The 23,430-nt window shown below is 39.2% G+C and overlaps 1 long non-coding RNA gene and 1 other non-coding gene across 4 annotated transcripts; one reads left to right on the top strand and one right to left on the bottom strand.

The window, feature by feature from the left end:
- Positions 1–2,103: 2,103 nt before the first annotated feature.
- LOC139634055 (uncharacterized) lies at positions 2,104–4,332 on the top strand. Of its 3 annotated transcripts, none has more exons than XR_011693894.1 (4): positions 2,104–2,675; positions 2,997–3,083; positions 3,577–3,764; positions 4,195–4,332. It is a non-coding gene; the product is annotated as an uncharacterized lncRNA (long non-coding RNA). The 3 variants fall into 3 exon arrangements; XR_011693893.1 differs by having other exon boundaries at positions 2,104–2,717; XR_011693892.1 differs by having other exon boundaries at positions 2,104–3,083.
- An 815-nt stretch (positions 4,333–5,147) lies between these two features.
- On the bottom strand, positions 5,148–5,220 carry trnaf-gaa (transfer RNA phenylalanine (anticodon GAA)). The gene has a single exon. It is a non-coding gene; the product is annotated as a tRNA-Phe (tRNA).
- Between the last annotated feature and the right edge of the window lie 18,210 nt (positions 5,221–23,430).

The raw sequence follows: 23,430 nt of genomic DNA, 5'->3' as shown, positions 1-23,430 counted from the left end.
TATTGTAAATATACCACACCTTTGTTGTAAATAATCTATCTTAATTTTATTTTAATTTTTAACTTTTAATTCCTACCTTTAATTTTACTCTAAGTCTATTTATGTTACTGTTTTGCACCAAACACCTGCACAAATTCCTTGTATGTGGAAACATACTTGGCAATAAAACTGATTCTGATTCTGATTCTGAACTACATTTGTAGTGAGAACTTTGGCTCCATGACCTGCAAATGTTGACTGCAATAAAGATCACATAATGCTCCCTACTATCAATTTTTGAGGAGTTTCTGTGCTGTGAGCTCCATCATTTCTTGGACACAAGTGTTTAAGGCTATGACAATTAAGGCAATGTATCATGGAAACGCAGTCCTGTCAGCTGCTGAAACCCAGGATTGAAGCACAGACCCTTAGAACTTCAGTGTCACGCTCTCTTAACCTAGGCTATTGAGAGTGTCTATACCTCAAAACAATCAATGCATCTGGAGAAGGTCATTGCTCTTTAAATCAAGAGCTGCTCCTACCAAGATTCCAACCATACCAAAGTTGGAACATTCAGCAGCAGTACCTTCAGTGCGAATAAGTGATATGCTCAATTGAGTGATATAAGTAAAAGATATGCAAGAATAGTTATGGACAGGTCCAACAGTTTGGTCTTGACGATCTGATTGTACTGACAGTGACACTGCGGTCGAAACATATTGTACATGCACTCATGCTGACAGAAGTGACAGTGAGACAGATATAGAAACAGAGCCCACACTGTAAAAAATGTCCGTAGAAATTATGGTAAAAAACTGTCAAATAGCAACAGTATCAAATCAAAAATAGTATATCACTGTAGTAAATACATTGAATTACCGTAAATCAAGAAACAGTAAATAACTTTAAATTTTACCGTCTTACTAAGTAGAAAATACGGAATTTTACTGTGAATGTTATAAAAAGTTTGCAAAATTCACGGTAAAATACCGTAATGTCACAAGCGTGTAATTACCCTAATTGATGGTATCATTCTGTCTGAATTACAGATTTTGCTGGTGTTTAAGTTTAAATTTACGGTACAAAACCATTAAATCAACCATCATTTCTATAGAAAGTAGAATGTTAAAAAGTATGGTATATTTAAGACATAAGGACAGGCCGTGGTACGTGCTTGTTATATCACAGTTAAGGGGCCTTGTTGGCCGCCGGCGGTATTACCGGTACCGGTAAATCGGAGCCTCCTCACGGGGGGAGGGCCATACGAGCTCAGAGGGGAGGGGTAGTGTGGGGGGGGGCGCTTTTTTAAAAATGTTCTCCTCGTCTTTCAAATCGTAGACCCTAGCTTTAACGGAGGCTAGAAATGTTGTATTTCAGTTCCCCACCGTTTCTTCGCGCCCACAGGAGCAGAGTCTCTTCTTCAGGTGAGCACATTCATTAACGTTAGCTAGCTAACGTTGCTAATGCTAGAAAAATGTTTAGCTGTAACTTCTGTAGCAAGTCGGTTAAGACTTTGAGGGGTTATGTGCTTCATTGCAAACTCCATAGAAATGAACCACATTGTTTATTTAAGTGCACTGGCGCCGGGTGCAAGCAGACATTTTGCAGATATGGAGCGTTTAAGGCGCATTTTTACCGGAGGCATAGTGTATCTGCTCCTACTCCCATTGGGGTTGCATGGGGTAGAAATGCCCACTAAGTATATTAGTTAGTAGTATATTCTTTTAAATTTATGTGAACATTTTGTATTCATGCATTCAATTTAATAAAACTGAAGCACATTTGAGCTTGTGTTTCAGTGCATTTGTGACACTACAGAGTAGGTTGAAGGCTGGTGACAGTGTTGCTAAGATTCTCCTTTACAGTAGGTAAACTGAAGACATCCAGTACATCTTTTAACATGGTAAGAGCAAATTCTCTTAATTATCTGTACATTTGTATAAATTAGCTTGTCTCTTTAACAAGTGTTAATATTTAAATATTATGCTACTGTCACCTTTCAGGCATTGCATCCAAAGTTCTGACTGGTTATGGACTTAGAGGGAACAACTTAATGGCTTTGTGTCAGCCAGGAAAATGGCGAGTCTCTAATCCATGTAAATACCAAAAACAAGCTGTTTTTGTTTTTAACTTTTAAAGATATTATTTCTGCTTTACTGGACAGTGGCACTAGAGATAGACAAGAAACACAGTGGAGAGAGAGGGGATGATATGTAGCATGGCCCAAGGCACAATTGAACCTTGGCTGCTGTGATATTAAAAATATGTGTTACATGTCCTTTGGCTGGCCCAGCTGCTCATGTTTTTGAGTCATTTGCTTGTAATTTGTAACCTGTGTGTTGGAAAGGGTAAAAGAGTTGATGATTTCATATTTCACTTGAGGGGATGTATATCCTGTCTTCTTATATCTCCTTACACTTTCTTTCAGGTAGTCTACTAGTGGTTGTACTTGACATGGAGTCATCAACTTCTTTGCTGGCCTACTAATCTACCCTTGTGATCAGATACCAGTCTTGTCGAGGATAAATAGTGATAAGTGATTGCACAGTTGACCATGCATTAATTTAACAATAGAAGGCTTTATGTTAATCTCTTTTTATAAGCACTGGTTGCCACCCAGAAGGAGACCAGCCACACATCAAAACAATGGCTGAGGGCTGAGTCTCAGGAGAAAAACAGACCACCACACACTTCTAGTGGGTCATGAGTGATGATTGAGAAGATTTATGTTTGTACAGGTCCGTATGTTGTTGTTTTTTTGTTTTTTTTAATTCTGCATACTCTACCTTTAAGCACAGCATAAATCTAGGCCTTTCATAATCTAATTGTGATGGAAATAATGGAGAAACTGGTTTACTCTTAATAAAAGATGATACAAGGAGACTTGGATGTATTACGAAGGAAACATTTATTGACACTTAATCTAGGCAAATTCAAAGATAACATAATAAGTGAGAATGATCCCTTTAACACCTTAGCCATATAATTTTTAACAAATAATTTCACCTTTTCCACAGCACGGTGCAGCTGGATAATGCAAGGCAGTCAACTTTGCAGGAATGCGGTATGGCCAGTACTCTGATTTGTTGTCATCGTTATCAGCAGTGAGTACATTTAAATAGATAGGCTTCTGAACTGATGCTGCCATTAAATGTTTTTGTTTCTTCATACCTGTCAAATACTTACATGGCCACATCAATAATTATGTCTCCCATATATGTCTACTACCCTGTTATCTGGAGTTCCTTAAGGGTAAATCCTCGGAACTATTTTCAGCTGTAGCCTCCACAGTTTCTCCCTCAATCTCTCTCAATCTATTAGATCTGCTAAATCTGTTAACTGTTTTAAGCGCCTCCTGAAATCATATTTATAGGTTGGCCTTTTTATGAGATTTTTTTAAACCTACTCCTCATTCACCATTTAATTGTTTTTCTGTTCCAACTTTTTTAATTAACGTTTTGTTTTTTGTTGTTGTTGTTGTTGTTGTTGTTGTTGTTGCGGGAAGCACTTTGCAACAGTGTAAGTGCTATATAATAATAATTATCATTATTATCATTAACAATTTTTTCTTTGTTGTCTTTCTTTGTCTGGTTGCAGAGAGAGTCATGCCAGTCCACAGTAAACACCTGATTGAAGACTGCTGGTGAATTTTCAAGCAGGAATGATGACAACACCTGCCCAAAGTTCCAGTTTCCTTAACATTGTACCATGTCTGTATGAGACCTGTCTTCAGTCAAGTCTGGACCCAATGACTCAAACACCAGTTTTGTCAAGGCTAATTAGAGGTAAGCAATGGTTTAAGTCAGTGTAGCAAATGAGTAGATGCAAGCACAACTCAAACTTCACTCAATCGATCTCCCTCAAGTGCACGGTGCCAACAGCTTCATACAAACTTACAGTAGAAAAAAAATCTGTATTATGGACAGGATTCAGGATTTAGGCTGCAATTCAACAAGGGTGAAACAAATACTGATGATCACTTAGTCCTGAAAAGTGACTGTTTCTACCTTTCACACTAATACAATAAAATAAATGAAATACTCCTGATGACCTGCAAAACTATATTCCAGAGTGCTGGTTTCATTCTATGTATAGCTCATTGGAGCTCAGTTTAACAACAGAAGGCTGAATTTATCTCGTAGGTAGGTATGTAGGCATCATGCTCAGGCACTGCATCAATCTAACCTTTGCTTTGTTTCTGTTTTCTGGCTGCAGACAGGATCATGCCAGTCTACAGTGGACACCAGATGGACAACATATGAGTCTTCAAGCAGAACTGGTGACTGCTGAATGCTTTAAGTTCCAGTTTCTTGAACACCATGTCCATGTTAAGAGCCCTCTTCAGCTAAGTCTGGACTCAGTGACTCATTAGTGTTGATCAACACAGGGCAAGTGATTCATGATGTTTATTTCTTCTATGGACTATCCTTCATATGTATGGACACACACTGTCTTTTCAAGATGTCAAAACTGCCTTGTGAGTATACTGGACAAGTTCTGTTTTTCACAGAGAATGTGTATATGCAAAGAGAGGTTCTTAAAGTTTATCAATTATAGTCTGTACTTTGGTTTACAATGGGCTTAATTGGTTATTTCCTTTATAATTTACCATTTGCATTTGCTGACTGTAAAATCTACGCCAACAAACTGTAATTCCATATGTGTTGTACCATATGTTTTACGGTGAAATTCTGGCAACCACAGCTGCCAGTATTTTACCGTAAAGTAACTTTGCAATAAAATACCGTACTATACCTTACAGTTTTACCGTGTTTTTTCACTGATGGACTGTAATTAGGTTTACAGTATATCTGTTATTTTTAAAAGAATTTACCGTAAACAGGTTTATATAATATTTTTACAGCAAATTACTGTAAACGGTTTTACTTCTATAACTGTTATTTTTACAGCAAATTACCGTAAACAAATAACAGTTCTCTACTGTGAAATTTACGGTTGCCAAAACAGCATACCGTAATGTCTCATACATTGTGACTGTATTTTCTACGGTAAAGTTCTGGCAACCACAGCTGCCAGTATTTTACCGTAAATTCTACAGAATTTTTTTTACAGTGCACATTCACTAATGTAGGTAACTCAACAGACAAGGAGCCTAGAGTGACATAACACAACAACTCCGACAATCAAGGGAAGGTGTCATGAAAACATGCCGAAACCCGGGATCGAACCAGGGACCTTTAGATCTTCAGTCTAACGCTCTCCCAACTGAGCTATTTCGGCATGGAATCATTGCATATGGAGGCTGAACAGATCGATAATTTATGATGAGGCTCTTGATGAGGTTAAGGCAGTGACAGTGAGACTGAGGTAGAAACAAATGGTATATGAACTAATGTAGCGAAGTCAATAATAGGCACAGAATTATATAACTTCACAACCTTGTCATAATGAACTGCAGGGGGAACCATGAACTACAGTCGCTGTTGATAACACAGGTAGATAGCACAGGTGTCCAGGTTTCTTCGGAGAGCTAAAGCTAGCAAGCTGGTTGACTGTAGGACATCTCCTTATTCCTACTTTAGATCATAAAGTGGATCATGATCAGCACTGATCATCAATGAGACAAATGATATTTAAATATATCTAACCTACATCTATTACAACTAGCCATGGGTCTAATAAAGTCCTGAGACCAAAGACAACAGAGCTTTAACTGTAAATTTTACCCAGACCTATGAACCTTGTGTGTCAGATCGTGAGTAGCAGAACATGCACATGAGTGTGTTAAACGCTATGTCAAGATTTCGTATGTATGAAAGACAAACAGAATTGCAATGAAATTTAAAGAATAACATCCAATTGACTGACCACTGTAAATCCACGGAGGAACAAGGTAGAACATAACTTCACTTTAGCCAAAGCTTCAACAGAAGATAGTTACTTCAAGTGTACAATCAATTATATAGTTTATGTTGGTTGTTGTGACCAACAAGTGACATTAATGTTCCATTAAATTAATGTGTTCAGTGTGTTTTATGTAATTTCACAGAAAGTGAAATACAATGTTACAGCCTGACACCTAAAAATATGACTGGTCCTGAAGTTTTACTAATCCCAGAAGATTTCTGGCAGCGCGTAGTGTGTATGTTCTCTTCAAGCTGACAAAATCTCACATCCATACACTATATCATCTCTGCATTCTTAAAAAAAAGGATGCTGTTTCTCCAGCATGTTTTCTTTCCTCTACTCTATGAATGTACCACGCAATACTACGGAAAATAAGTTGTGCTCAGATGTCATCAATCATCCTACGAATGTTTGGTTTATAAATATTACCTATGACTGTTCCTTGAGTCGAACTTGTATCAGTCAGGACGGCTCTCGTGGAAGCAAATGGCTCAATGGCAGGCCATTTGAGAGCCTATTCTACCAGTGCTGACACATACATACATGATTGCTTTTTCAATTTCTGTCAGTTGACTTCCAAATATATATTCTAAATGCAAACGGCAAAATGCAGATGCGTGTGCACACACACACACACACACACACACACACACACACACACACACACACACACACACACACACATAGACACACACAAACAATACAAGCGATGGCAGGGCGCCACTCAGCCTTGCATCCCGTTGTGTCACTGCACGCCTCTAAATTATTCAGTGTCACTCAAATATTGATATGGAAATCACAGCTGACTGAACTGACAGAGACCAGAGAGAAAGGCAGCAAAGATCCACTGTCCTCATTCCACTGTCCTTTTATTTTACTCTCTCTGCTCCATTTGACTGATACCTTTTGATGCCAGCAGCTGCTCATCCTTATTTTATGTCCATTTCACACAGGATACAGTGAACGCTAAAAAATGATTGCTGGCCATTGAAGCCCATTTAACAGAAGAATCAAAAACATCTCTTATGATTTGAGCAGTTGATTATGAAGCATGGCCAGTCAGCAGAGTTAGCAGAGCCATATTCTACTGTAATGTGTCTTGAACCACATTGATCCATCACCGTGTGACTCTGATTACAGAATCAGCTGTTTCTTTTCACAGCTCATGACTAAATGAACACAGACTCTTTGCAATAATCAGGCAGTTGGAACATATTCTCTTGAAGAGGCAGATCTAACAGTAAAATGAGTAGGATCAACTTGTTTTACATTGCCAGCAGTAAATAGAGGGGCAGCACTGAATTGTCATTCCTATCTGCTTGATGATTAAGAGTACAAAGGTTAGAACCACAGAATGATCCCTTCAGAAGTCAGTCTCAATACAGCAAAACAATCACTGCATTAAGTGCACCTCATTTTAACATACTGATCCCTTTAGCTCTGGGCCATAGTCCCTGGCTCCAGAATTATCAGTGTTCTGGATTTAGCATTTTCTGATAGCCCAGGAACTATAAGTGGTGTTTGCAGCCCTTAACGTCATTGATGTTGAAGACAGAGTGCCTCTCTGACATTTTCTCCCTCTTCATCTCTGCAGGTCTTATTCCCACCACAGGAAATTTTCCAGGAGCCATGGGACTGTTTTAGGAATCCGGGAATCTTTTTTTTTTTTTTTATGTGGGAACCAAAATCTAAATTTAGTTCATTTGCCATAGTTCCTGGCCCCAAAAGAGTCCCTGTTCCTGGAGGCAGGATTTTTTGATCAGAGGAATGCACTCAAGGAACATTTAGTTCCTTATGCCCCCTTAACTCTGGACACCTCTGGACAAGTCTAACAACCACTAACATTGGGTTTTTGTCATCAGTGTGAAAGGGCACAATCTGCATTCACTCCTGCATCAAATGACTCTGCAGTAATCATGGGTGTTTATCAGCTCCAGCTCCAATTGGCAATAAACATGACTCCCAGGTGAACATACCGATTTTTGGCCCTTTTCTGTGCTGCGACGTCTTTCAGAGCACAAACACTGTAAACATACCTGACTACCTGGCTGTTAAACCAGAAACACAGCGGTTCCAGTAGGAGTGAGTCGCATTTGTGATTAAGTTTTAAAAACACACAGTCACTGCCCAAAGTTCCTTGCACGGAGACTCCGACACTTACAGGAGCATCAACCCGAGGATAAGATGGACAGATCCATTTTAGTCGTCTACATGACAAGTTGTAGCTCTCTCTTTGAAACTGTCTCTGGGCGCCTGCGTGTGTGTGTGTGTTTGCTCTGTAACTGTTTATGTACTATGTCTATGTCTATGTACATTTAAAATAAAAACATATAAATAAAATTATTCATAAAACCTTTAAGAAATTGGAACAACTTCATATATTGAAATATATTTCAAGCCCATACAAATATGCATGTTTATGTATGGATGTATGTGTGCTTGTATTCTAGTCATTTGTAAATACAGATCCATCCCAAAGCCTGTCAATATATGTTATTTTTACTGTAGGATCCAAAATTCTGAGACCACCTTCCCAAAATGTGAAGAGATATTTTGAAATTAATGATAAATTAATAAGAAAAACATATATAACAATGTAGAATCTTCATATGTATGTTGTTTTAATAAATCTGCATATATAAATTAAGTATATATTGTTAACATATATGGTCACAACATGGTATACCATAAAAAAAATGATCCTAGATATGGAACATATAAACAAATTTTACTTTGGGTATTTCATATATGTTATAACCTCATATCTTTATGTATCCAGAGTTTGTATATATGTAATGATAATATATCCAATTACAGGTGATATATAGGGCAACATCGTTTATGTTATATATTACATTTCTCTATGGGGAGGCGGTTGCCTTTTTTTTAGCAGGTTTACCTACATTTAAAACAATCTGCTTATACATGCTAATTTTGTTGTAAAAAGCTGTTAGTCTAGTGCCTTAGTTTCGGGGTTAGGGTTTTGGTGATTTGGGGAATGTTTTCAAACAACACAACGGCGCAAACATGGGTGATGGAACACATTTTAAACGATGAGTAAGTACAGAACACCATAAGGACTCTCTCTGTATTGTGATCTTGTCAAATGATGAAAAAAGCAGCTACTGATCTACTCTACTAGCTCTGCTTAGTTCCTGGGGCTCTTTGGAGGCAGAAATGGGCCATATGTGCACTGTGGCCTTTAGCTGTCTCCATGTGTGTTTGCACTTTTGCCAGTAGTCATGGTTCATACCTACTTGTAAGAAGGCATTCAACATCTCAAGTGTGAGCGAGCATTCCCTCTCGTACCTCTACAGGTGGACATTATGCTCTTTGAGTGGGAACCTGCCATTCACTCTCTACCCACTATCTGGCTTTCATCCCAGTTCGATCATCTCTGCAAGTACAGCACACTCAGGCTTTCATGTAAATCAGAGCAGCGGGTGGTTTTCTGAATTAAGCTTGGTCAATAACACCCACATGGATCATTTGTATACTCAAACTGTCACATCTGTGATTATACTGTGAGTTGTCTCTCGCCTTACATCTGTGCCAAGTGTATTTGCAGTCACTGCATGCAGGTATTGTGCTGGCACACTGTGTGGCTTTTAGTTACATAAAACTCTTTCAAATATCCGGGTTTCTTTGTACTGCTCTCAGCTATATACTATGCAAACAAACAGGCACACAGAGGACTGTGCGATCCAGACAGGCTTCGATTGGATAACAGCTTACATAATCAGGCTGCCTGGAAAGAGCACAGCAGAGGGCATGAGGCAAAGACAGCCTGTGTCATACCAATAAGCTGGTTAGGGAACTAGTATTTCAGGAAGATTCAGCAGGCTACCTGGCTCCTGACACAGTGACAGCTCATGTTACAGCTTGTGTACCAAACACTGCTGTTGCAGGCTGTTGTCTCTCTAAGAACCTGCATCCCATTGTCAGAAAATTCACAATGCTCTATCTTATCAGAGACTACAAATGGGGATTAGATACTGATATGGCAGCTTGCACCAGTGTTGACAATCTGGGTAAATGTGTTGTTGACATGAAAGCTGAAGGTTGTACATATTGAAGCTGTTATCGGCTCCATTCTCTTGAAATCATGACTTAAATTTTACCCCTAGTGCGGCTTCCAAAGCTGTTTCTGCAGCCACTTCAAACCACTGCAAAGCAAAAACATACACAAACCTGAGTCCTAAATGCTAACTCTGATCCATTTGTTAAAGTTGAGTTTATTTATTTATCTATTAGTTTTAATACAGAGCATGAAACTGATGTGTTACACAGGGAGTTTATAGCTGTTGCTTATTTTCACTACTTCTGCCTAGTTGATGTACAGTGTACTTATATAATATAAATAATCCATTTTCATTAACATAAAAAGAAAAACAGTCTGTGGGTGTGGAGTTAGATAGCTGCTGTGCTTGAGATGGGTATTTCAATTTTAAATGAATACTGCCATATCATTGTTGGAGTCCATATGGACAGTGGTAGTGGTGGCTAATGTGCCCTCCAGCCTCCAGCAGATCTGGTGTGCAGTCTACATAGATACATACGCTCACTTCTCCACACCCTCAGATTTTTTCATTTTCAAACTGGTGGTCTTCAGACTCAAGTGACGTCACCTGAAGACACTTATCAGATTTTGCATGGCTCCCTCTGAAGACACAGCTTTTTTCATCTGTGCAGTAGCACTCGCCAGCACTTTTGTAATGCCTCTGAAATGTAAAATTCAATCACCTGTACATGATGGCAACCTGGCCACACTGGTCCCGCTAGCACATGCTGCTGCAGTGCTGCTACTGCCAGCCCTGTCTTCAAACACTGGGTTTGCCTATGACCATCAATGATAAAATGTCTAATTTCATTTCATTATGTGAAAAGTGAAAAGGTCACATGATTTTTGCTTACCCATGTTCAGAGCAAGAGACAAATAGAGGAAACCACTTCCTTTCACCTAATGTTATGTAAACCTATTGATATAATTATAGTCTACATGGGGTTTCTGCTATGACTATAGAACACATGTATCCTCCAGTTTTTCCTTTAATAACAGGTAGCGGCTAAAATGGTTACAAAATATTAATATTTGAATATAATTTTTCAGTTGGTCAGTCTAAAATGTTTGTGTTTTGAAATCTGGATAACTTTCCTCCCATATCAACATGTGTGAATGGACGGATGTTAAATGAACATTTTTGCTACAATCCGTCATGTTTACATTGTGTCTTTTGTACAGATGTTCGTTAACATGCATTGTCCCTGTCAAATAAACAAATAAAGAATAGAATAAAGTCAGACTATAAAATTCTGACGGTTTGCCTGAACAGGGTCCCTGAACTGCCCCTGCCACTGACATAATCTTTAGCCCTATTTGGAAGTGATTAATATTACAGTGGGAAATGGTTATTCCATGTGACCTGTGGGCTTAAATACTGATATACTCACTAATATGTACTTTTCAATTTTACTATTTTATCATTTACACAGACTTTTTCTTTCTGAACATTTATGACTGCACTGTAACAAGGGGCTGGTAACAGACATTATGACCTTGTTCAAGATATTTTCAATCAGGTTCTTGTCAGTGTTTTTACATGGAAATGTTATTTTCTGCCAAACAATTTTGGTCATTTCACATGAAAGATTTCTCTGTTTGTGTTTCTATCTGTACTTTTCAAGCTGATTTGAAGTGGGTACGTTAGAAAAAATGTGATGTTGTTTACTCCCATGCTCTAATCAGGATTTGGTAAGATTTGATTCAAAACAGTTGTGGGATTGTTGCCAGACTGGTCAAGTCTGATCAAACCAGTTTGTTGTTTTTTCCACCCAAATTTGAACCTTGATTGTTGCTCATTTAGTCAGAAATATTCAATCTAATAGACAAACATTTTACACAAGTCCAGTAATCCTTCCTCCCAGATCAATGCTGCTTGATCGGGCAACACCTGTGATTATCAAAGTAACACATTGAGTGGTTTGATACTACAGCAAACATTCATGCAAATGCTTCTGTTTACAGTGCCGCCAAATAAACTCATACTGTTTGAATAAAAATGCTGCCTTGCTTTGGAAATGTATTTTTGATGAATGATCGTGGTCAGCACTAACCACTGTGATAAATACAGTGTGTTTCCTGTGACTTAAGAATAAAAGCCACCGCATGTTTTACCGGTTGAACAGTTTTAATCAGAACTAGCAGCAGCAGGAAATGTTCTGTTTGCATTAGCAGTAACTTAATAAAGGTCATGTGTAAAGAGAGTGAACTGTGAGACTGATAAGAAATTTAGAACAGCACCAACACTGGATGATATCCAAGCTTTGTTTCCTGTTAGTCTCTTCTGCATAGGTAGGCAATTTCAATCCAGTGTAAATATGCAGGAAAATAATATATAAAGGATATGTAAATGTCTGTGCATTTATATATATTCATATATTATTATTATTATCATTAGTGAAAATTTTAAAATAGTGACTTTAAATAGGTGTAGGTCATAGTAAACACACTACACACATTACATCAAATACACCCACCCACACACACACACACACACACACACACACATACACATGTTGAGATCCTGTGGCCCATTGTTGTGCCATTCATCCCCTCATGTTGCACCATAATGTACACAATTCCTGGAGGCTTAAAACATCCCAGTTCTTGTATGGCCTCTGTGGTCACCAGACATGTCACCCAATGAGCATGTGGCTCTGGATCTGTGTGTACGATGGCATGTTCCAATTCCTGCCAATATCCAGCAACTTTGCACAGCCACTGAAGAGGAGCTGTCCAAAAGTCCACGGGCCGCAATCAACAATCTGTTCAACTCTGTACAAGGATCTGTTGCACATGAGGCAAATGGCGGTCACACCGGATACTGAATGTACATCTGTAGCCCAACTCCTGTGCAATCCACTGTTCACATTTGAAAGTGGCCTTTCATTGTGAGCAGCCCACGGCACGCCTTGGTTCGTTTTGGTGTGAAAATGTTCTGAACTCGATCTGATCCTACCAGTAGGTGAACACACAGGTGTGACCTAGATGGTTAGACGTGATAGTTAGCATGTCAATGTACATCCGCAACATGCACGACGTACTGAAGCAAATTCGGTGTGCCAGGACCTTCCTCCTGTGTTTACATTCCTGCTCCCACCAGACAATCTGGAAAATCACAAAGTACTTATATTGAAAAAAAAATGTTATGTAATAAAATACAATGCTGTCAGACTGACTTCTGGTAAAGCAGGGTGGTAGAAGATGACAAAGAGATGACAGAGTAACAATAGATTCACAAGTTTTATTAAATTCAGAAATTTCTCTGAGCTGACAGCAACTCAGACTGAGTCGTCACAGACACAGTTTGTGTGTTCATGCTTGATTCTTTGTTAGTGAATGCAACATGCTTCTGGAGGATTTTATTATATTGGTAGAGTCCTTCTTGACCAAAATTGCACCAGCTATCAAACTGTGGGTCTTGTGACATGTATTTTAAAACAAACTTGTATTTAGAAAAAAAAAGGAATATAAGGTCACTGTAGGAACAAGGAGAAGAAGGAGCAGTCACATAAGCTTCACTTCAACATCATCATTTGCTCAATAAAAGCTTTGCCTATGTCAGCAGAGAAAAGCCCTGCTGAGATGTCTGTGAAGGCCCAAACCCATGCTAATGACTGAAACAATCATCTGCAGTCAGATGGTGTTGTCTTTGTCCCCTGTGTGACACTTCTCCCTCTGTCCTCCTCTACTCAGCCACACCCATCATCTCAATCCCTCTTTGTGTTCCTTAACCACTTGGAGTTTGGACTGTGTGTGTTGAAGAGATCCTCTGTCTGTTTGATAAAGGAGGACGGGGGGAGGGGAGGGGGACAGGGGTGCATCAACTCACTGTGACAAATTACAAGGAAGGAAATGCAGAAATACGAGGAACAGTAACTCAAACCAGCTACACTGTCACAGCACACAGTCATATCTACTTATGTGATTGCCATAACATATGGCCATATGTCTGGAAGCATCTGCAGCTGTTGAGATGCTGCGATAAAAAAAAAAAAAAAAAAATCAAATCTGTCAGATTTGATAGCTACTCAGCATCAAGTCTGAGCTTGACACCCATGAAGTCTGTCTCTTAACAAGACTAGATTATAACCCAGTATCTGGCTGGACTGTGTGTGGTCAAATGTGTGAAATTGAAGCATGGTTGAAATGGTTGTGGCACCGCTGTAAACAACTGACATCATTGTGTTGTGTCTGCGTTCAGCCTAGTGTCACCCAGTTTCAGCTCTTTATCCGTTCACTTCTCTCCTCCTCTCTGTCACTTTCAAGCCATGTCCAAGCTGCTACTTTGCTGCTGCTGCTGCTGAAATCCTGCTTTTATAATCACATCATCTCACTAAATCACCAAACACTTAAGTTAAAGGTCCCAAATTGTATAAAGGTAGATGTCCATGTGTTTTTGATTATAAAGCAGGTCTAGGTTCTATATTAATACTGTGAAAGTATCAAAGCCTCAGTCCACAGAGAAATGCACACAGTCTGTATTCAGAAACTGAGCCTTAAAACCAGTCGTCAGGACTTCAGGAACTTTGTGATGTCACAACAAAGCAGTCACTGCTCTCAGCCATGCCCCAAGCCCTGCACACCTGGACCCACCATCCAATCTTGCAGGATTTGGTTTCTCTGAGTGTTTAATGATTTAATGAGTGATTTTAATCCACCATGCGAATGCATCTGTGTTGTGGTTGTCTTCCAGAAGCTCCACATTGACTTTTATCCAGTTTTAAGCCACATTTTTAAGATACACTTTTTACACCTTGGTTATGTTCAACTATGTATTTTAACCAGATTAAGGATTTTAGTCATTGGACATCTGGATCTTAAGTTATCAGAGAAAAGAGCCAGCCGACGTCCTGTGTCAGTGAATCACTGATTTTTATCGTGAAACTGTTTTATCTGGTGTTTCTACCATTTTCAATCCCCTGGTCCATTTGTTATGGAGAAGAGGAGGCCTCTGTTGACAGTTCGGCTGCTGGTAAAAACCTCCTGAACATCTGGTTCATAAGTTATCAGAGAAACAATCGAAACAAAGGTTAGCAGCAGTCTCAGCTCTTCCATCATCTCCAGCCCTTCCCTGATGTCTCATATCTGCTTTACAGTGTAGGCAAAACACTGACTTTAAATGTAAAACTGGTTATAATCCCCTGGTGTGTTTGTTTTGGAGAGGAGGAGACCGCTGTAGATAATTCAGCTCCCTGTAAAAACCTCCTGAACCACTGACACTGGAGGAAACCAGAAGAAGTTCAAGGATACTCACTTTCTTCTTACTATGTTGAAGCATTAGAACGCAATCATTATTCTTTGTCCCGTTTTTCTTTTTTTTTTTTTATCTATATAGCCTATTGTTTTGTATATATGATTTGAAAAAAAAAAATCAATGAACCTTGAATGTCTTCACCAAATTTTCTGGAAACCAAAAGCGAGACATTTATTGAGGTATTTCAGTCTGGAGGTTGATCGACCACTTGACTGACAGATACTGCCATCCTTAAAAGAGACAGAAAAATCTATTTCCATTACAAAACCAAGAATTCCTCCATTTACCTCTAAAAAGGTGAGATAAGCTTTTCTTTCAGTGACTCCCATGTGACACATTCACTGCATGGAGAGACTGATGCAGTGTTTTTGAGTAATCCAGGTCCTTTCAGGACCGTAGTTAGCACTGAATTAAATGATGTACCCAGTGTAGGCATTGCTTGTTTACTTGATTAAGGTCAAGATTTATTTATAAATGAGATTTGTTTTTTGATCATCAGTCAACAGAATTTGACTCTCAGGCCTAAAGAACAACAAGCATGATGTCTACTGTACTGCAGTGAAAAACACTGCTGCATATTGTCACTCAAAGTCCCAAATGAGGACACTGAAGCTTACTATGCCTGGGGCTTATAAGACAGCAGGCAGATAATCACAGAGGTACTGTACAGAATGTCCAAAAAGGGGCTTAACACCACTTTGTTCCTGTGCTCATATAGCTGTGAGGATGCACCAGCAGGTTCAGGTACCAGGGTTTCTGTATCTGAATGGAGATTCAACTGTTGTACTTGTGACTACCATGTTTGATTCTTCCCACAATTCGCAGATATCCCTCTCTCCCATCTCCTGCTCTCCATCCCTGTTATTAAACGCTCTGGGTCACTTCAGAGACAAGCCGCTTGCTATTTTCCACAGCGGAGCGTGAGCCAGTGTGGCCACTCATGTCCTGTTATCCGTGACACAGGCCCATCTAAGCGCCTTGACACCGCTTTAGACATGGCCGGTCCTGCTGGTCATGGGAAGACAGCTTGGCTCCTGTCTACACAACAGCAGGCTTTGTACAAAAAAAAAAATGGATCATGAGGAACCTATCGCTGTGAATCGGCTCCTGTGTCCACTACATAAGGGATTGATTCAGTGTGTCAACAAAGCTTTTGACAGTGTGGAAGACCCCTGGCTGTGTTGCAGCGGCAGAACACAGCCATACAGATTGAGAGGGGAATACCACTGGGTTTGTACAGCACAGAGCAGCAGGTCTAAATATATATATCTGTTTGTTTCAACTCAACAAAAGACAAAAACTTGTGCTTGCTCCTATCTAGCAGCGTGACAGACCCTCTGTCTTCATCATGGCCGACTACTGAGTTTATTCTACTGCATATACGGTGGTTGGAAAAAAAAGTGATAGAAATACCACATTAAAAAGGGCTTTAACTTTGAAGCACATAAATAAACTACAACTACAAAGGTGCAGCTGCACAGGCCAGTCATTTGAAGATGATTAACAGTATGTGTCAGCTTGAAGAGATCTGTCAGTAATTGCTTTCATATGTTCTCAAGATAACAGGAAGTGTCAGTATGCAGATTTTGGATGTGAAGGATGTAAGTATTAAACAACACTGATTCTTAAGTGTGGAGCAGATGGTCCCTAAACAATCTAAACGGTCCCATACTTCTTCCCATAGCAACAACATGATGGTCATGAGAGCTGAAACAACAGCAGTCCATGTCAGTAAATACTAATTTTAGGTTTATTTTTAAAGGTTTTAAAATTTTTTTGACAGTTTTCCTTTGTTTTATCTGAAGTGTTGATATTCTTAAGAAGATATATCAGTGGTTTAACCAAAAACCATTTTAATGTAGTTTTACATCTCCTCTGTGAAGTTTCTCTCTGGAGCTCTAGTAACAACAATCAGAAGAGAGGTTCAAAGGCGCTCTTCTGATTGGCTGACTGTCTGTCTTCTGAGTGATCGAATAAAAATACAGCAGATTTTAGGTAAACACTCAGAGAAACCAAATCCTGTAAGGTTGGATGGTGGGTCCAGGTGGGCGGGGCTTGGAGCATGAGAGCAGTGACTGCTTTGTTGTGACATCATAAAGTTCCAGAAGTCCTGACGGCTCGTTCTAAGGCTCAATTTCTGAATACAGGCTGTGTGCATTTCTCTGTGGACTGAGGCTTTGATACTTTCACAGTATTAATATAGAATCTAGACCTGCTTTATAATCACAAACACATGGAAATGAAATCTCATTTTATACAATATGGGAACTAAAGTATAGATAATAAGACAACTACGCCATTTAGGATTGAAGAAATCAATAAGAAGGATTCCACTTGCAAACACTGACGTTGTCATGATACCAGCCACCATGAGCTGTACTGCATCATTAATTTGTGGACCAGTGAGGAGACTGCACAACAACAGAATTAACATAACAAACTGTTTTCCTTTGCCCAGTGTGTTCTTTGTCTCCAAGCTTTCCATGACATACATACATTCATGGTTTTCCCTCATTTGAGATTTGACTGGTGCCCTTTTAATTACATAATCTCATTGTACCATCTACTGCTTATCTCAATGAACCAACTCCTAATATTTGCATAACAGTAGTTGATAGAAAGTGCATTATTTTGTATTTTCTTTTGCTGATTTTCTGAAAATGTGGTAAAAATTTGCAATACATTTGGATGGAAACCCGAGAGACAGTTGTGTGACTGCCCAGTCAATGGATCACTGTGTGCATTAAATTAACATGTAAATTCTAAGTTGGGTATGCCGGAGCTTTCAAGAAATCTTTAGTTTTTAGTCTCCCAGATGTATTTAGAAGTCAGAAAGTGGTAATTAAAATCACTGACAAATCAATGCAGTATAAAAGAGTGTACTAGCAGTAGAGAAATAGCTAAATGGCAAAGTTCTTCCCTTCAGCCTGAATGTGAAACTCTACATACCGAGTAGTTTGTCTTAGTATGTAGAGTAATATTCAGTAAAGTGTGTGCGACGTAATCAAAATTGTCATGCTGCTTAGAGCTACAACAGGAAGAAGTTTGTATTTTACTTTTGGAAAAATCCAATAAGCATCCTGCTTTTAAATCAACATGTTGAAACTACACTTTACAATATGTGTAACTTGAGGAAAGTTGTGAATCTATTGCAAAGTAAAAGCAGTTCCTCAGGTATAGAGCACATCTCGAATCCAACATGCACACTGTGTATAAACACCATAAAACCTCACTTGTTTATAGTAATCATACAAATGCCTCCAAATTAAAATGGTAAGATATTTCAGTGTTAAAATGCTACACATACTGTAGCACTTGCAACGTGTGCAAGCTGAGCAGCATGGAGAGTGACAACATATGCCAAACACAATCTGCACACATACTTATCAGCACAGCTGATTAGCTTTTGAATAGTCACATGGTGCCAGATGTTTACATATATAGCTAGCTGTTTCATATTTTCATCCACCCCCTGAATGTTCACAGTGACTGATCTGGCAGAAATGGTAATATGGCCTCCTCTCATGCATCTGTGGTAATGAGATGAGCTGGGATTTGCTACAGTCTGTGGCTTCTGCTGCTGCCATGATCATTTGTGTCACCAGCTAAGCCTCCCATTGATTAAGGCCTTGAACAAGCCCAGCCAAGCTGCTTCACTCGCTCCGGCTGGCATATGTCAATCCTTGTGTGACTATGCATGAGACTGTGTTTTTTGTTGTCCTCAGTGCTCAGTATAAGGACTTAAGTAATTTTGTGACAGACATTAAGGGAACAGTACAAATCAAAGCTTGCTTTTTAATTAGACACAGGCGCTGTCAGATGCAACTTTGTTGCCAAAATACATTCAAATCAATTCTATGAATGTGTGTTTGTTTGTTGTCGGGGTTCTCCTTCGGAAAGACATTTTGATTTCAGTTAAACTACCTGATTAAAGGGAGCATGAATAAAACATGAGCTCCACAGAATGCGTGAGTTAAAGAGCTGTCATTCAGTGTTGTCTGTAATCCCTGTGAATCCAACTTTTTTTGTTCTCTTGCCCTTCACAGCCCACATTCCTCAGCCAGTCCCAGTTTGAAACACAAAAGTCTGACCCCTCCTCCACTTCACATACACAAAGACACACACAGACACACACACACACACACACACTACACAACGACACACACACACACACACACACACACACACACTCACAGCTACATGCACTTGTTCTGACAAATCTACTCTTCACGCTCTTTTGCAGGATGTGTTAGGGTGTTAATGAATATTGATGTATGCCATGTCTCTGTGTGTAGGTAATAATCTGCTCCATTTTCATGTTTATTTTGCTGTGGGTCTAAACAAAAGACCAATGGGCAGCTCAAGACAACTTTCTCATGTGATGGTTTCAGCACTTGGTGAGTGACTTCCTCAGAATAAAATCCCACACAGACAAAGCTGTGGTCACATTTGGAGATGCTGCGAATGGTCTGGGTCATTAGAGTAGACAGTAACTTGTTTTTCTGGTTATCTCTGGTGGTATCTCTCCATACAGATCATTTTAACCAGTGGTGGACAGTGGTGTAACACTCATTATGTAGATCTTCGCCTATCAGTGTCATATTATTATGTTATTGGATCATTATTATTGATGCAATAAGATGTAAGAAGTATTCTAATGTTGTTTTAACCCCACTTATATTATTGCATAGTTTAATCTATATTAATATATCATATTTTATAACGGATTATGTTTTATTTATAAAAAAATTATACATGAAAATAATCTAATAACTTTACCTGTCAAATAAATATTATTTGGTAAAAAGTGCTTGTAATAATTTTCTCTGATATGTAGTGAAGTAGAAATAGATGTTAGCAGAAAAGAACCTAAGTGCCTAAGTACAGTAACTCAGAAAATATATTTAGACGCTTTCCTTAAGTAAAAGTAGCAATACTGTTGTGTAAAAATATTCAGTTACAACTAAAAGTCCCGTATTCAGTAATATTATAAAATATTCACATTCAAAATTAATATAAAGTATTATCAGGAAAATGTACATAAAGTATCAAAAGTAAAAGTCCTCAGGGTGACAGCTTCCAGGATTATATTTCGAATTATAAATAATGTGTCATGACTGAGGTGGCACTTTAATATTGCAGCTGGTTGAGGTAGAGCAAAATTTTAATTGCTTATGATCAAGTTTGTCAGTTTAATCAACAACAAAACATCATATTTTATAAAGAAAACATATATTTTATTAGAAAAATCAAAAAGCCCCCAAAGGCCCATGCTCCACCCCCACCAATGTTTCCATCTTATGTTGCCTAATTAGACTTCTTCAGTGTGGGTGTGTACAAACTGTGCTTGATTGACATCTCCTTGTTGTGGGTTGTGTTGTGCCTGCTGGGGAAGAATGACTTATAGCGTTGTCATTCTTATTAGACCATAGAGTTTCTTTTACTGACTTTTCAGAAATTTGGTTAAAATTTGCATCACTGTGGCTGGACACCCACCTAACCCCTGAGGGGACGTCTAATCAGCCACTGTGGGGGTGCTGTGCCCTTAATGAGGACAACTAGTTAGTTGAAGCAACTCCACCTCTACTCCAATACTGTGGAAGAGAATAGAATTAGTTTTTTGTTTTTTTAAAGTGAACAGTAATGTGTCCTGCAGAGCTGACTCTAAACAGTTTTCATTGGAACTCCTTTGTAGTGAAGAAATAATGGCTAATATATACACTCACCGAGTGGTTTATTATTATAACACCTTCTGCTTATCATTAAATTATCCAATCAGCCAGTCATGTGACATCATTGCAAAGCAAACAGGGCTGGAGCTTCAGTTAATGTTCAAACATCAAACACGGGAATAAGGGAAAAAAGTGATCTCAGTGGCTTTGACTGTGACATGATTGTTGGTGTCAGAGAGGCTGGTCTGAGTGTTTCTGAAACTGCTGATCCCTTGGGATTACCATGCACAACAGTCTCTAGAGTTTCTACTCAGAATGGAGCCAAAAACCAAAACAAAAAAAAGAAAAAACATCCAATGAGCAGCAGCTCCATGGACAGCAATGCCTCATTGATGAGAGATGTCAGAGGAGACCTGTTGGAGCTACAGTAACTCAAATAACCACTCATAACAACTGTGGTGAGCAGAAAAACATGTCCAACCTTGAGGTGGATGGACTACAACAGCAGAGACCACGTCAGGTTCCTCTCCTGTCAGTCAAGAACAGAAACCTGAGGCTGCAGTGGACACAGACTCACCGACACTGGAAAGTTGAAGACTGGGAGCCTAGTCTGGTCTGATGGATCTGGATTTCTGCTGAGGCAGCAGATGGTAGGGTCAGAGTTTTGAATCCATGGCTGCAACCTGCCCTGTGTCAACAGTCCTGGCTGCTGGTGGCGGTGTAATGTAGAGATTATTTTCTTGTCACTTTGGGCTCTTAACACCAACCAATGATCATTTGAATGTCACACTCTATCTGAGTATTGTTGCTGATCATGTGCATCCCTCTATGGCCACAACCTACCATCTTCTAATGGCGACTTCCATCAGGATAATGCTCCATGTCACAAAGCAAAAGTTGTTTCAACAGTGAGTTCAGTGACCTTCAGTGGCCTCCCCACTCTCCAGATCTGAATCCAGGACAGGGGATTGTAAACATGAATGTGCAGCTGACAAATCTGCAGAAATGATGTGATGCACTCATGTCAGCGTGGAGCAGAGTCTCAAAGGAAAGTTTGCAACATCTGCTGGTCTTCATGTCATGAAAAACGGAGTCTGTTTTAGAGCAGAGGGAGGAACTACCCAGTGTTAGTACGGTGTTCATAATACATTGATTGGTGAGTTCATATTATGAGTGCTCATCCTTTGGATCATTCATGCTGTAACAAAGTTCATCTTAGCAGCTGTCCTCCTTCAGTTTCACTGTTTGTTAAACTTGGATGTTTTATGCAGAGTGTTTGGCTCTGTCACTCTGTTCTTCATTATGTTCTGAGGGACTAAACAAAGCAGTGAAACTCTAGTAATCACTGCAGCGGAACAGTGCCTGTGGCTTTACATGTATCTGATGGACACATAATAGGAAAAGAACAACAGAAGTGGCGTGATATTCACATTGTAAAGTGAAAAGTCAGAGAATGGAGAATGAAGCCACCCTGATGTCATGTCTGTCATGTTAGACATCTGCACTGAAACCACAGAGGTGGGTCTTAGAACTTTGGTGTTTCTATGTTTTTCTAGCTGTCAACGGATTTTGTCACCGTGATAGCAAAACTCAAAACTTTACAGGTGTGTACTTGAGATTAAAATGAAGGTTGAGTTTGAAGAAGGGTGTGGTACAACATATGAGTGCTGAGCACTCATATCATAATGTTGCAGGGTAGGAAGGTTCAACATGTGTATATATATATATATATATATATATATAAAGAGAGAGAGAGAGAGAGAGAGAGAGAGAGAGATAATTGAGATCTAGAGATCATATATATGTATATATATATGTTTTCTCTTGCTTTACAACACATAACCGTCAGTCTGTCTGAACTAGAAGCTAATGTTAGCATGTCTGATGTGTAATTATGAAGATGTCTAATAATTCGTAGACGAGCTCTGGGTAAGTTATATTTTTATTTTCCAACTCATTGATTCTTCACCAACATCGATTCAGGCATTTGATTTAAACACTTTAGGCCTCCAGACACGCCCTTTTATACAGACCAGAACCACCCCCCCCCTTGATCCCATAGACATGACTTGCCATGAAGCATCTTGCTCCGCCATGTAAAATCTTTGTAGGAAGTGTCTGTGGCAGCTTGACAACAAGAAAGGGTGCCTCAAAGGGTCAAAATAGTAGCAGCCAAAGATTCTAGAACGTAGCGCTGTAGAATCTTTGTTAACAGCAGCAGTAACGGTGTAAAATAAAGAATCTTTGGCGTCACACGATTAACACGATTTTAAAAAATAACGCGTTATGATCGGTCCTTAATCTCATCGCGATTAACGTGATAAAGCTGACAGCTCTACTTATTAACTGTCTCAGAAGGTAGCCTCTGACTTTTGGATCTCTGTATGTGTGTGTGTGTGTGTGTGTGTGTGTGTGTGTGTGTGTGTCTGTCTGTCTACTCAGTCACATTATGGGGACTTGTCTTCCTTATGGGGCTAAAAACCAGGTGCCAATAATGTAAATCATTTATAAATGAATGAAGATGTTTTAAATTAGGTGTAAGGTTAGGGTTTTGCAAGTATGGTTCATGTGTGTGTGTATGTGTGTATGTGTGT

This window comes from Trachinotus anak, unplaced genomic scaffold (genome assembly GCF_046630095.1).
Source record: "Trachinotus anak isolate AG129_WGS33_773 ecotype Australia unplaced genomic scaffold, CSIRO_AGI_Tana_v1 ptg000016l, whole genome shotgun sequence".
Lineage (NCBI taxonomy): Eukaryota > Metazoa > Chordata > Actinopteri > Carangiformes > Carangidae > Trachinotus > Trachinotus anak.
Note: the sequence above shows the minus strand (reverse complement) of the source record. Positions and strands in the feature narration are given on the sequence as shown.